The sequence below is a fragment of the Sapajus apella genome, unplaced genomic scaffold (genome assembly GCF_009761245.1).
Source record: "Sapajus apella isolate SASKATOON/1434 unplaced genomic scaffold, GSC_monkey_1.0 scaffold1024, whole genome shotgun sequence".
NCBI lineage: Eukaryota > Metazoa > Chordata > Mammalia > Primates > Cebidae > Sapajus > Sapajus apella.
Window position 1 is genome coordinate 9,655 of NW_022437950.1, and position 11,631 is coordinate 21,285.

The following is an 11,631-nucleotide window of genomic DNA, read 5'->3' on the forward strand; positions in this document are numbered from 1 at the left end:
TGCCTGAGCTGGAGGAAGGCTGCAAGTAAGGGCCAAGCTGTATCCACCCCTGCTCAGAAAACCTTCCTGCCCCAGAACCCAGCCTTCTGCAGACAGGTCTCCCAGGGTATCATCCCCCTGGCTCCAGAGGCCTGCTCTCACTGACTCACTTGCTGCTCTGCCCCCAGCAGATCTGCCCCAGGGGAGCAGGTGAAAAGCCGCTGCCTGCTGAGATGCTGCGCAGTGGAGATTGGGGCAGAGGGGTAGGGAGAAGAATTTCTGACTTTTAAGATTCTCCAAATTCAAGAAGTCACGCTGTGCTTTGGAATGGTAATGCTCATTTATGTAAAATAATAACAAATGTTAAACAAACTGTTAAAAAAATACCTTTTCTGAGGGGGAGGAGGTCCCCAGCCTGCCGCTGGATGGGGAAGGGGGTTAACACCATTAGGGCACAGGAGGCAGGGGTTCCGCCACAGCCCATGGTGGGCACTGAGGTCTATCGGTCGGTCTGTGCATCCTGATGCGGTCAGCGGTGGGCAGCCTGCTGATGGCCTCGGGAGGGGGCGCCATGGCTGGGTGGAGCACATGAGCAGCAGGACTGGGTGCAGGCAGTGGGAAGCTGGCAGCGACCCAGCAGGCGCCGTGTCTTGCAGAATCCTAATGACAGGTGGTCCCGCTCACAGCCTGGAGAAGGGGGAAGGGGGGCATCAGTGGTTTGGGGTACACAGAACCTGGCTCCCCACACCAGTCACCTTAAAGAGGCTCCAGCAGCTCCCTGCCATGTAGAGGGCCCCGGTTTCTGGAGGGGCTCCCGAACCGGAGTTGCACGTCTCCAACTGTGGCTGTCTCTGTCCCACCTTCCCATGGCCGACCCCCAAGATTGGAGAACAGGCACTGGTGGGCTGAGGTTTCTGGAGGAAAGGTACTGAGACCCCACCCTGACTCCTTCAAATGCCCACAGAAAAGCCTGCCCAGGGCAATGCCCTGCCACCCCATCTCCATCCTTGCTTAGCCTTGGAATCCCCTGACAGAGCCTGGCACAGAGCTGCAGTCCTAGGGGCTGCTGCCAGCCTGCAGTGGCCTCGGCCCCCACTCCTGGCACCTCCCCCTGCTCCAGTGCACCTGTCCTACCAGGCCTCTGTGACCCCCTCCAGCCACGGGGGCTGCACTCAGCCTCGGCTTTAGGGTCACAGGATCCTATCTCCCAGGCCAGCCTTCCACTTCTCAAGGAGGCCACGAAGCCTTGAAAGACTGGACCTTGCAGCCTGTCAGCGGAAACCAGGGGCTGAGGCTTGTCAGGGCTGAGGCTCGGCTGGGCCCTCCTGCCTGTGGTTATTGGAGCTATTTTGGGAAGTGGCTTTTTTCCAGCCTCCTGGCCTTGCTCCTGATGCTGCTGTCACTGCTGAAAACCCCCAGCTGCCACCCTGGCCCTGCTCACTCCAGCAGATCTCCCAGGGGAGGAGCAGCAGGAGGGGAGCAGCCGGCCCTGGGCCTGGGCCATCCTCCAGGACCCACAGAGGGCATGAGGCAGCAGGCAGGCTCCGCCAGCCCAGCTCTGGGCAGAGCTCCAAAGCGCACATCTGCAGGCTGCATCCTGCTCGCCCAGGGTGACCTCACACAAGCTGCCTCACCTCTCGGGCCTCGGTCCCCTCCTCTGTCAACCCCACCTCTGCAGCGAACAGATGCGGCCATGCTGAGTCATTGCAGTGACCACACACTCTGGAGTTTCCAGGCTTTCCAAATATCCACCACACTGTCCCACACCCCAGCAAAACATCCTGGGAATTCCAGGTCTCAAGGTGCAAGACACCTTCCTGCTTCCCCTCCACTGTTCACGGGCAGCTGAAAACACTGGCAGCTGAAAACTCACTTAAGACAGCTTCTAGTTCAGCCACCTAAGCAGCCCCACCCTCCACCCACTCACACCCACCCCTGGAGACCCTGCAAGCCCAGAGCCTTGTGGGCGATCGTCCCTGGTTCTGGGCCCCCAGGCGCCTCAGTTCCTGTTCCCTGCCCCATGTGGTCCTCACCACCTGGTATGGTAACCACCCACTCCCTGTAGCCAGCCTAGCCCTGACAAGCAAGAGATGTGATGCCAGCAGCCAGCTCAGGCAGCTGAGCGCTCATAGGAGTGCTGAGATGCTGGCTGGGTGCGTGCTGAGGACAGGCAGGGCAGGGTGGGGGCACTGCCTCTGGGCCTTGAGATAATGGGATTTGAGGCAGAAGGCCACCCCTGCCAGAGGCAGGGTAGTGAGGCACGGCAGCGGACACTCTGAGCCTGAATGAGGGCTGTCCAGGAGCAGATAGAGAAGGCTATGCTAAACAAGGGGAGAGGCAGACCCGGGAGACTGCAGGGGGCCCCAAATGCCAGCTTGAGTGCCCTGGCTGCCAACTCTGTCCAAGGGGCAGGGGGCAGACAGCCATTAACACAGGGGGCTGCACCTCTTCCCGCTACAGCTTCTGGGTGCCCTAGACTGCTAGAGGCAGCCCCAGGCCCTCTTCCTGACCTTGCAATTGGGGATGACAGTGGCTTTGGGGAAGAGGAAAAAGCCTTCCCTGAGCACCACCTGGATGCCCACGCAGTGTGGGGCACTTTGTGCCCGGACCTCATTTATGCAAGGATGGCGCTTGACAGCCCCGTGATTCAGCACATGAAGGCCCTGACAGGGAAATGGAGCCCAAGGCCACACAGCTGGCGAGGGGTGCCCAGGTGAGACACCAGGGCCACGGTTTCCTGCACTTAGCACCGATGGGGGCAGCTGGGGGGGAGAGAGAGAGAGAGAGAGAGAGAGAGAGATAGTGTGTGTGTGTGTGTGCGCGCGCGCGCGCCTCAGGGTCAGGGGTGTCGGGAGAAAGAGAGACGTGTGTGTGTGTGTCTCAGGGGCAGGGGGGTCGGAAGAGACAGTGTGTGTGTGCATGTGTGTGTGTCAGCAGCAGGTGGTCAGGGTGTCCAGACCACTTTGGCCCAGGCCCTTCTGCCACGACACGGCTGGTCAGGAATCCCCCCACCGCTGGGACTAGCAGGACCCTGGGGGGGAAGCCCTCCCTGCGGTTCCACTGCTCACTCTAGGCAGCCCTCTGGCCAGGAAATGGGCAGGCCAGGGCTGGGGACCCGGACTCATCCAGGCCCAGCTTTCACACAGTCTCAGGGACATCCCTGGCCTCACTATGGGAAGACTGACCCAGAGGAAAAGAGTTTACACAGGTTCACACAGCAGCTCAGGGGTCAGGGCCGCTCCCTCTCCTCCCCTGATGCCAGACATCTGCCAGCAGGATATCGTGTGGCTGGGACCCCCTGTGCTCCCAACACAGCCCAGGCTCCAGCATGGCATCCTGTGGCCTCAGGATTCTCAGTGGCCACGTGGCTCCTGAGCCGAGACTGCAGATGGAGCCAGCTGGTGCCATGGGTGCGATGATTTGACAATCCCACTCCCCATCACCCTCCCCACCCCACCTCACTTTAGCAGAGAGCCAGGGGTTCGGGGACTCACAGCGTGGCTGGATGGGCTCGCAGTCCTCGGTGCCACACAGCCGGGAGCTCTCAGGCCAGGCCTCATGGCCACACTGGTCGCTATCTTCCTCAGGCACCTGGAATTCCTGACCAGCTGTGTCCTGGCAGAAGGGCCTTGGCCAAAGTGGTATGGACACCCTGACCCCCTGCTGCTGACACACACACTACATACACACACACACACACACACACTCTCTCTCTCTCCCCCAACCCCCCTGCCCGACACACACACACACACACACACACACACACACACACACACACACAGTCTCTCCCCCGACACCCCTGCCCCTGAGACAGACACACACACACTTCTGACTCCTCTGCCCCCAACACATACATTCTCTCTTCTGACCCTCTGGGTGTTGACAAACTTGACCAGGCACCGCTGGACGCCCCTACCACAGGGGGGTGAACACTGTGGGGGGTGGGGAGGGAGTGTCTCCTTCAGCCACCTTAGCAGTGGGGGCAGCAACACCTCCTCTGGAAAGCCATCCCTGCGCCCTGTGCCTGACTGGCCTGTCCTTGCTCCCAGCCCTGCCCTCAGTGCCACCTGGGAGGGCCTGGTCCCATGCCTAGACCCCACTCGGTACTCAAACCCCACTCACACTGTGGGATCAGCTCCTGCAGTGGGGAGTGGCGTGAGAACAGTGGGGACAGCCCTTGAAGCTGCAGAGCAGCGAGCACCTCTCACGGGACATGCCTGAGAGGCCTGGGCAGAGCTCCCGGGATGGAGCCCTAATGCAGAAGCAGGCAAAGACGTGGGCGAGACACCACTGTGCCCGAAGATGGGGCAGAGGACCTGCCCAGCCCACAGGCAGGAGGCGAGGAGACAGGTTTCACAACCGGGGCCCAGCCTGCCAGGCTTCGTTGTTATCAGGTGTGGGTCTAAAAGCCCTGAATATGCGCCGAATCTGTGCCAATGTTGTGCTGTGCCCGCTGAGTCTGTGCCCAGACCTGTGCTTCATCCCGTTACTTCATTTAATCCTCCTGACCCTCCTCTCTCAAGCTGTCCCCATTTTACAGATGAAAACATAGTGACCCAGCAAGGCAAAGCAAACTGCCCAGAGTCACTCAGCAGCCAGTGGGACAAAGACTCAAACCCTGGCCCAGGTGACTCCAGGGCCTGGCTCAGGACCCACAGCTGAGATTTCTGAACCCCTTCATTCTAAACAGACCTGGCAGAAGGTGTCCTGCCCACCCGAGGCTCCTCTTCTGCCCCCTTCTGCCGCTGGCCTTTGCCAGGCTCCCTGATCGCCCCAAGCTCGTCATTCCTGCCTCAGACTTCACACCTACTGTCCCTTTTATCCCTGTCCTTGACATCACTGACTCCTCCCTCTAGTCTCAACTCGAGGCCCCTCCTGGAAAGGCCTTCCCTGACATCGCAGCACAAGTGCCCTTTCCTTGTCTGTTTCTCCCTGGCAGGCTGTGAGCACCAGCAGGGCGGGACCTCGTCCGGTCACTGCTGCACGAGCAGTGGCCAGAGACAGCCTGGCTCTCAGCCACACTCAATAGCTGTTTCACCCAACCCAGGACCGACCAGGTGCTGCCAAGCCCTTGCTCCCTGCTCCTCCACACAGCCCAGCTCACCTGGCCCTAGGGCCCCACCACCCACTGCGTGCAGGGGTGAATGTTACAGGGCCGCGTGGCATTGGGTCTCAGTGCCTCCTCACAGAGGCCTGGCTTTGGACAGGTCACCAGACGCTGCTCTTCACCACCACCACAGGCCTCAGAGCACTGGGGTGCAGGGAAGGAGTCAGGGCACAGCCAGCGTCTGAGGGCGCCCCCTCCCCCCAACTGGACCCCAAGGCCTCACCTCCCTCCAGAAAGAAGTGTAGCAGCTGAGGCAGGGCTGGGCCCCGCAGGGCCGGTGCGTGGGCGGTTTGGCTGGCCCTGGCTGACAATGGAAGGGTCGCAGCGGCCGGAGGTCCCTTGTGTCCACACACTGCACATCCCGCACTGAGGAGCCTCCACCACAGCTGCAGGAGCACTGGGGACGGACAGACGCGTATGGACACCCCCCACGTGCAGGCCCACACATGCGACCCCGTGAGGCGTGTGGCAGGGAAGTCATCAGGCCCACGTTCCAGCCTGGGGAAAATCCCTGAAGAGCCCCAGCGGGAGGCCAAGGCTGGCAGGTCTCAGGCAAAAGGTGCCCAGCCAGGGGCTGCCATGGGCGGGGACAGACGAAGAAAGGGAGGAACAAAGGCAAGCTGGTGAAAGACAAGTCCAGATGGGGTCAGAAATACAGAGGGGAGGAGACAGGCTAAGCCAGACAAAAATGAAGACTCCCAGGAGATTCAGATCCAGTGCCATCAGGTGCCCAGACGTGCAGCCCAGAGCCCTCCCCTGCCGCTCTCGGAACACAGGCCGTGGGGACCCAGGGCTCCGCCACGTGCCCTGGCTCCATCCTCACACACCTTACTCCAGTTGCCCGAGTGCCAGGTGGCACAAGGACACAGGTGGCAACAGCGGGCAGGTTAGGGCCAGCTAGCAGGGACACAGTCCTCATCCTGGTCGGAGCTACAGCGCACCGGCCTCCAGACGGCACCCAGGCCGCAGGCGGTGGAGCACTGCAGGGCACGGACCCATGAAAGCCAGGCAGACCCCATCCCTGCCAGGCCCCCACAGCCAGGAACTACCCACCTAGGATAGCAAGGCCTCAGCAAGACAGGCCCCTCTTCTGGGCCTCAGTTTTCTTATTTGCAAAATAGACTCCTCCACCCACCACCCAGGAAGACTGTGAGAATAAAGTCAACCCCCACCCCCAGCAACCAACTGACCCTGCCCACAAAGGACAAAAGGACTGTGCTCCAGTGTCACTGGTGCAGAGGTAGGGGAAGGGGACCCTGCGGGCACTCCTGACCAACTATCCTGACCAGCCTGCCCCTTCTCACACCCAAAATAGGGATCTGAACAGAAGCTTGCTTCTCCTGCAGTGACCATCTGGGGACCCAGGGAGGGGGCACTGGCCAGCTTCTTTCATGCAGCTCAGACCCCTGCAGGTCACTGCCAAAGGACGGTGGAGCCACTGAGGGCAGAGCCAGGTGGCAGTGGGCTGAGCCCAGCGTGGAGGAGCCAGGCTGAGCCTCAGGGAAGCTTGCTGCTTTCTGGGCAGGACTGGGCCTGCAGGCCATGAGGGGACCCTCCCTACTGCACAGCTGTCTGAGTGAACTCAGCACATCCTGGGATGTGCTGCCAGTGTGTGCCTGCCCTGGCTTCCCTGAGGCCTCCTGTGCTGCCCAGGAATGGGCCCTGTGGTCTCCTCATCCGCCTAATCCTGGGAGCCCCTGCCCTGAGGGAGGTGGGACAGACGGCACCTGTGTCCCTCTCTGCTCACTTTCAGATGAGGCAACAATCACCAAGGTCCCGGGCAAACTCCCTCGCCAGCCCGGCCCGCACCACTTGCCTCGCTCGTTTCCAGCTTGCCAGCTGGCATTCCTGGCAGCCAACAGGTCCACAGGGGGCCCTGCCTCAGCCAGGCTGGGGGCCGGGGGCTGGGTCTCAGGGGCTCTGTGGCTGTTTGCAGGGCTGTCCCAAGCTGGTGTGGACAGCAGCCCAGAGCTCAGGGGCACCTCAGGCTGAGGGACTCAGGCTGGCCCTTGGGTCCCGGGCTCTGGGCAGGGTCAGGCTCAGGTGTGTGCCCGAGGCCAGTCAGGATCGTGGGGAGGAAGGTGCCCCACACTGCCACAGTCCGCAGGTTCCAGGGGCCTGGTCCTGGGGTTGGGGAGTTGGGAGTCCCCGGCTGCAGGGGGCTGTCCCTGCCTTCCATCTCTGGCAGAGGGGCTATGGGAGGAGGAAGGGGAGGAGCTGCCTCCACAGTGGGCCTCAACTCACTGTCCCCAGGCCCCAGGCCACCCTCCAGAGCTGGCTTCCAGGCTACAGTCCCTCCTGTCCACAGCTCCACCACATCAGGACCAGGAGAGGAGTGGGTGCTGCCCACAGGGGACAAAGAGGGCAGCATGGGGCTGGGTCTCAGGGGCAGGTGGGGGGCTCTGCAGCCCCCAGATTCCTCATCATCCTTGGAAACCTCATTGGTCCTGTCCCGCCATGGACGGGGCAGCTGGCACTGGCTGTCCTCGCCAACCAAGTCATTTTGGCCCCCAGGGGTGGCAGGCATCTGCACGCCATCAGGGGAAACCCTGGGCCAGGGCAGATTGGGGAGCCCAAGGTCTGGGGCCCCTATGAGGGTGTCTTCCTCAGGCAGGAAATTGACCAGAGTTCCCAGGGGTCAGCTCTGAGGGTGGGGGTGGGGAGCGGCCGGCCTGGCTGGGCCAAGGGCTAGGGGACAAAGGTCCCAGTGCCGCCTCCTCCGTGGCTGCAGGGGGCTCTGTGGCAGACACGGGGCTACCTGTGGAGGGCGCAGCAGGATGGCCATGTGGTGTGGGCGTCCCATTCCCTGTCCCCGCCAGGTCTAGATCGGGCTCCTCAAAGGGCCCTTAGGACAGGTCCTCGTGGAAGTTGATGAAATTGTAGTCATAGTAGAAGTCGTCCACAAACACGGGCCCCAGTGGGTCCAGCTCCAGGGCCTCCCGTCGATGGCGTTGCCCATGCTGGCTGGCCTGGGTGCTGAGGTGGGTGAAGGGCGTGGGGCCAGGTGGCGCAGGATGAAGTCAGCCTCGTTGAAGAGCTCGTGGCTGGAGGAGCCGCTGCCTGAGACTTCAGGGACCAGTGTGTCCAGAGGCCACGGACAGGGTGGCAGAGAGCAGGTGACTTGTCGGGCTGGGTGCTGGGCCTCGTCACAGGGGACACCAGTGTCATTGGTGCAGAGGACACTTCGGTGCTGAGTGCCCTCCCCGCATGTCACTGAGCACTGGGGGGGGGGAAGCTAGGGTGAGGGGCTCAGGCTGGGAGGCAGGCTGCCAGGGGACGATGGGGCAAGGTGGGGACAAGGCACTGTCCACTGCCCGGTGTCAGAGTGGCAGGGACCCCAACCAGCCCTCTCAGGCCCTACCCAGCTCAAGGTCATGGCTGTGGCCACGGCTTTGCAGGGGCTTCCTGATCCCTGAGGGTTTGGAGTCAGGCTGGACCCTGGAATGCCCCAGACTCCCTCCCACCCACGGTATCAGGCAGTAAGGGCTGGAGGAAGGCTGTCTGCCTCCCTGTAGCCTGAGACCAAGGGTGGCACTGGAGGCGGCCCCTCCCATCCCGCACTCACCTGAGACCAGTTCCCCACAGCCCAGGTGGCTGGACAGGGCACGTGGCGGTTGCAGAGGGTTTCAGCTGGGGGCCGGGGAAGGTGTTCACAGGCGGGCGGCTCCAGGGCACTCTGCTCATCCAGCCCCATGCCACGGATGCAGAGCATGACCCGGCGTGCGAGGCCCCCAGGCCCGCAGGAGCACAGCTGCCACTCACCTGCCCACCACCTGGCAAGGGCACATGGGTGGCATCAGCAGGCTCACCAGCAAGGAGGGCCAGGCCAGGCTCCCAGGCCCTCAGGGTTGGTCCCAGAGCTGGGACCAAGGCCAGTGGCTGCTTCTTCAGAGCTCCAAGCCCAGGTAGGTGTCCTGCCCCCTAAGTCTGGTGACATGGCCCAGCCCCTCCGCTCCTGCCACCCTCCCCTCAGGGGAAGTGAGCGTGACCTGAGGCCTATTTCCATATCCAGGGACCTAAGGAGGAGGATCACAGGTGTCCAGGCTGGCCCAGGCTGGAGTAAGGGATGACCGGGAGCTGGGGCTTCAGCCTTGGGAAGACCCGTGAAAACCTGGCTGCCTGTGCTCCTCCCTGGGAACTCTGGGGCCCAGAAGTAGGGGCCTGTGGCAGACCCAGGTCGCCTGGGGGTGGGGAGTTGGCAGGGGTGTGGGTGCAGCTCACCTGGCAGGGCAGGGCTACTCACTGCACTTCCTCTGGCAGTCATCGGGCTGGCCCAGGGGGTCACAGTGCCCCTCGTCCACAGACCCTGCCTGCCACTCCAAGCAGTACACACTCTGCCTCTGCACACCTAGGGGCCATGGGGCTCAGCCTGGGCCTGGCACCCAGGTGCCTACCGCCCAAGATCCAAAGACACCATTTCTGCCAGAGCCCTCCCAGAACAGCACTTCACCGCCTGTGTCCGGATGAAGGCAGACCTCCCCAGCTGCCTCCTCCTTGCTGTCCCTGCTCTCACCCGCCCTCTCCTACGTAGCCTCCCTCTGACTGTCCCTGGAGAGGTGGCACAGTATGGAGGTTTAGTGGGTTGGGTTCCCAGACCCTCTGCTTCCTAGCTGAGATGCCTGGGCGGCTCATTTGGCCACTCTGAACCTCAGCGGCCTCCTCTGTGAAGTTGGAGTGACAATCCTGCCTGCCTACAAGCCCCGCAGGGAGGACTGCTTGTGGCCTTGCGTATGCGGGCTCAGCTGTGCCCGGCACATCCTAAGAGCTCGATCTGTGCCAGCTGCTGCTAGCATGCAAACCCAGCCATGACGTCAAGGCTGCCCCACTGTCCATGCCCTTCCCAATGGCTCAGAGAACATCTGGAGAAGAAATGCATCAAGGGGCAGGCCCTGCTCCCCACCCCCACATCAGCCTTGGCATTGCTCCTGTCCTTCACACCTTCTGCCACTGCCCATCCCGGGCTTTTCCACAGCCACGCTCCTCACTTAAACTCACTTCCATACTGCCTGCTGAGGCCCAGCCTCAGGACCCCCTCTGCTGGTGGCTCTGCTTTCTCTGCTCCCCCGGGGTCTCAAGAGTAAGCTGTCCCTCCCCTGAGCTGTCAGTCCCACACCCATCCCCCTTTCCTTGCTAAAAGATTCTGATATTGCCCAAGGTCCCAACTACAGCAATGGGACCTGCTGAAAACACCCCAAGGATGCCCCCTCGAAAAAAGGGTTTCTGGGACACAGACCTGCCTGGGGAGAAACAGGCACGAGTCCCTCGCTGGGAGTCAGCCCTTTCCCCTCCTTCTTCCTGCCCAGAACATGGCAAGAGGCCTGGAAGGGAGGATGCCATCTATGACAAGCAGGAGGGGAGGGCTGCCGTGGCAAGGACGCTGTAGCTGAGGGACAGTCAGCTCTAGGTCCCGCCAGCTTGGACTGTGCACCTGGGATTTCCTGCCTGTCTGTCCTGGCCACCGCGGGGCACTTGCCTCTGCGTACACTCCTACACAGTCCACCTTCGATTTGCTGAAAGACAATCCCCCAAATGTCTCGTGCTGCACATGTATTTGTTGGTTTCTCACGTTTGTCTATTTAAAGACACCTGAATTATGCCAGGTGCGGTGGCTCATGCCTGCAATCAATCCCAGTGCTTTGGGAGGCTGAGTCAGGTGAATTACCTGAGGTCAGGAGTTCAAGACCAGCCTGGCCAACATGGTGAAACCCCAACTCTACCAATAATAAAAAATAAGCCAGGCATGGTGGCGCATGACTGTAAATCCCAACTACTCGGGAGGCTGAGGCAGGAGAATCAGTGGGATCTGGGAGGCGGAGGCTGCTGTAAGCCAAGATCGCACCACTGCACTCCAGCCTGGGTGACAAAGCAAGACTCGTCTCAAAATAAATAAAATAAAATAAAGATAGCTGCATCAGATAAAACGGTTTCCTGGTTTTGGAAGGCATCCACCCAGTTCTCCAGTTCTCATGTTGTCATCATAACAGCATTTTAAGGCTCCCTCTCTTCCCTTGCGTTCCCGCCCCCTCCCTCACTTCTCCTTTCCCTCCTCCCCACTCCTTCTCCTTCCCTCACCTCTTTCCTCCAAATAAATAGTAATAATAATTTTTAAATAGCATTTTAAGACATGCTCAAGTGTCTCTATCAAGATTCCCGATTCTGAGACCCTGAGGACACTGGGTGTCAACGATGGAAAGACTGAGGGGAAAGGGGGAGGACTAAGAGAGCGGGAGACGGAGGCAGCGGGGGGGGGAGACTGAGGGGTGAGCAGGGAGACCGAGGGGCTGGGGAGACCCAGGGGCCGGGGCAGGGAGACCAAGGAGCGGGGGGACTGAGAGGCATGACCGGGGGGAGACCGAGGGGTGTGGGGAGATGGGGTGGGGGGAGACTGAGGGGTGGGGGGAGACGGGGAAGGGGAAACCGAGGAGTGTGGGGAGACGGGGAGGCGGGACACTGCAGGGTTGGGGGAGATGGGGTGGGGGGAGACCGAGGGGCAGGGGGGACTGAGAGGCATGACTGGGGGTAGACTGAGGGGTGAGGGGAGACCA

At 61.6% G+C, this 11,631-nt stretch overlaps 1 pseudogene; it reads right to left on the bottom strand.

The window, feature by feature from the left end:
* Positions 1–508: 508 nt before the first annotated feature.
* Positions 509–9,434, bottom strand: LOC116546533 (annotated as a pseudogene).
* Between the last annotated feature and the right edge of the window lie 2,197 nt (positions 9,435–11,631).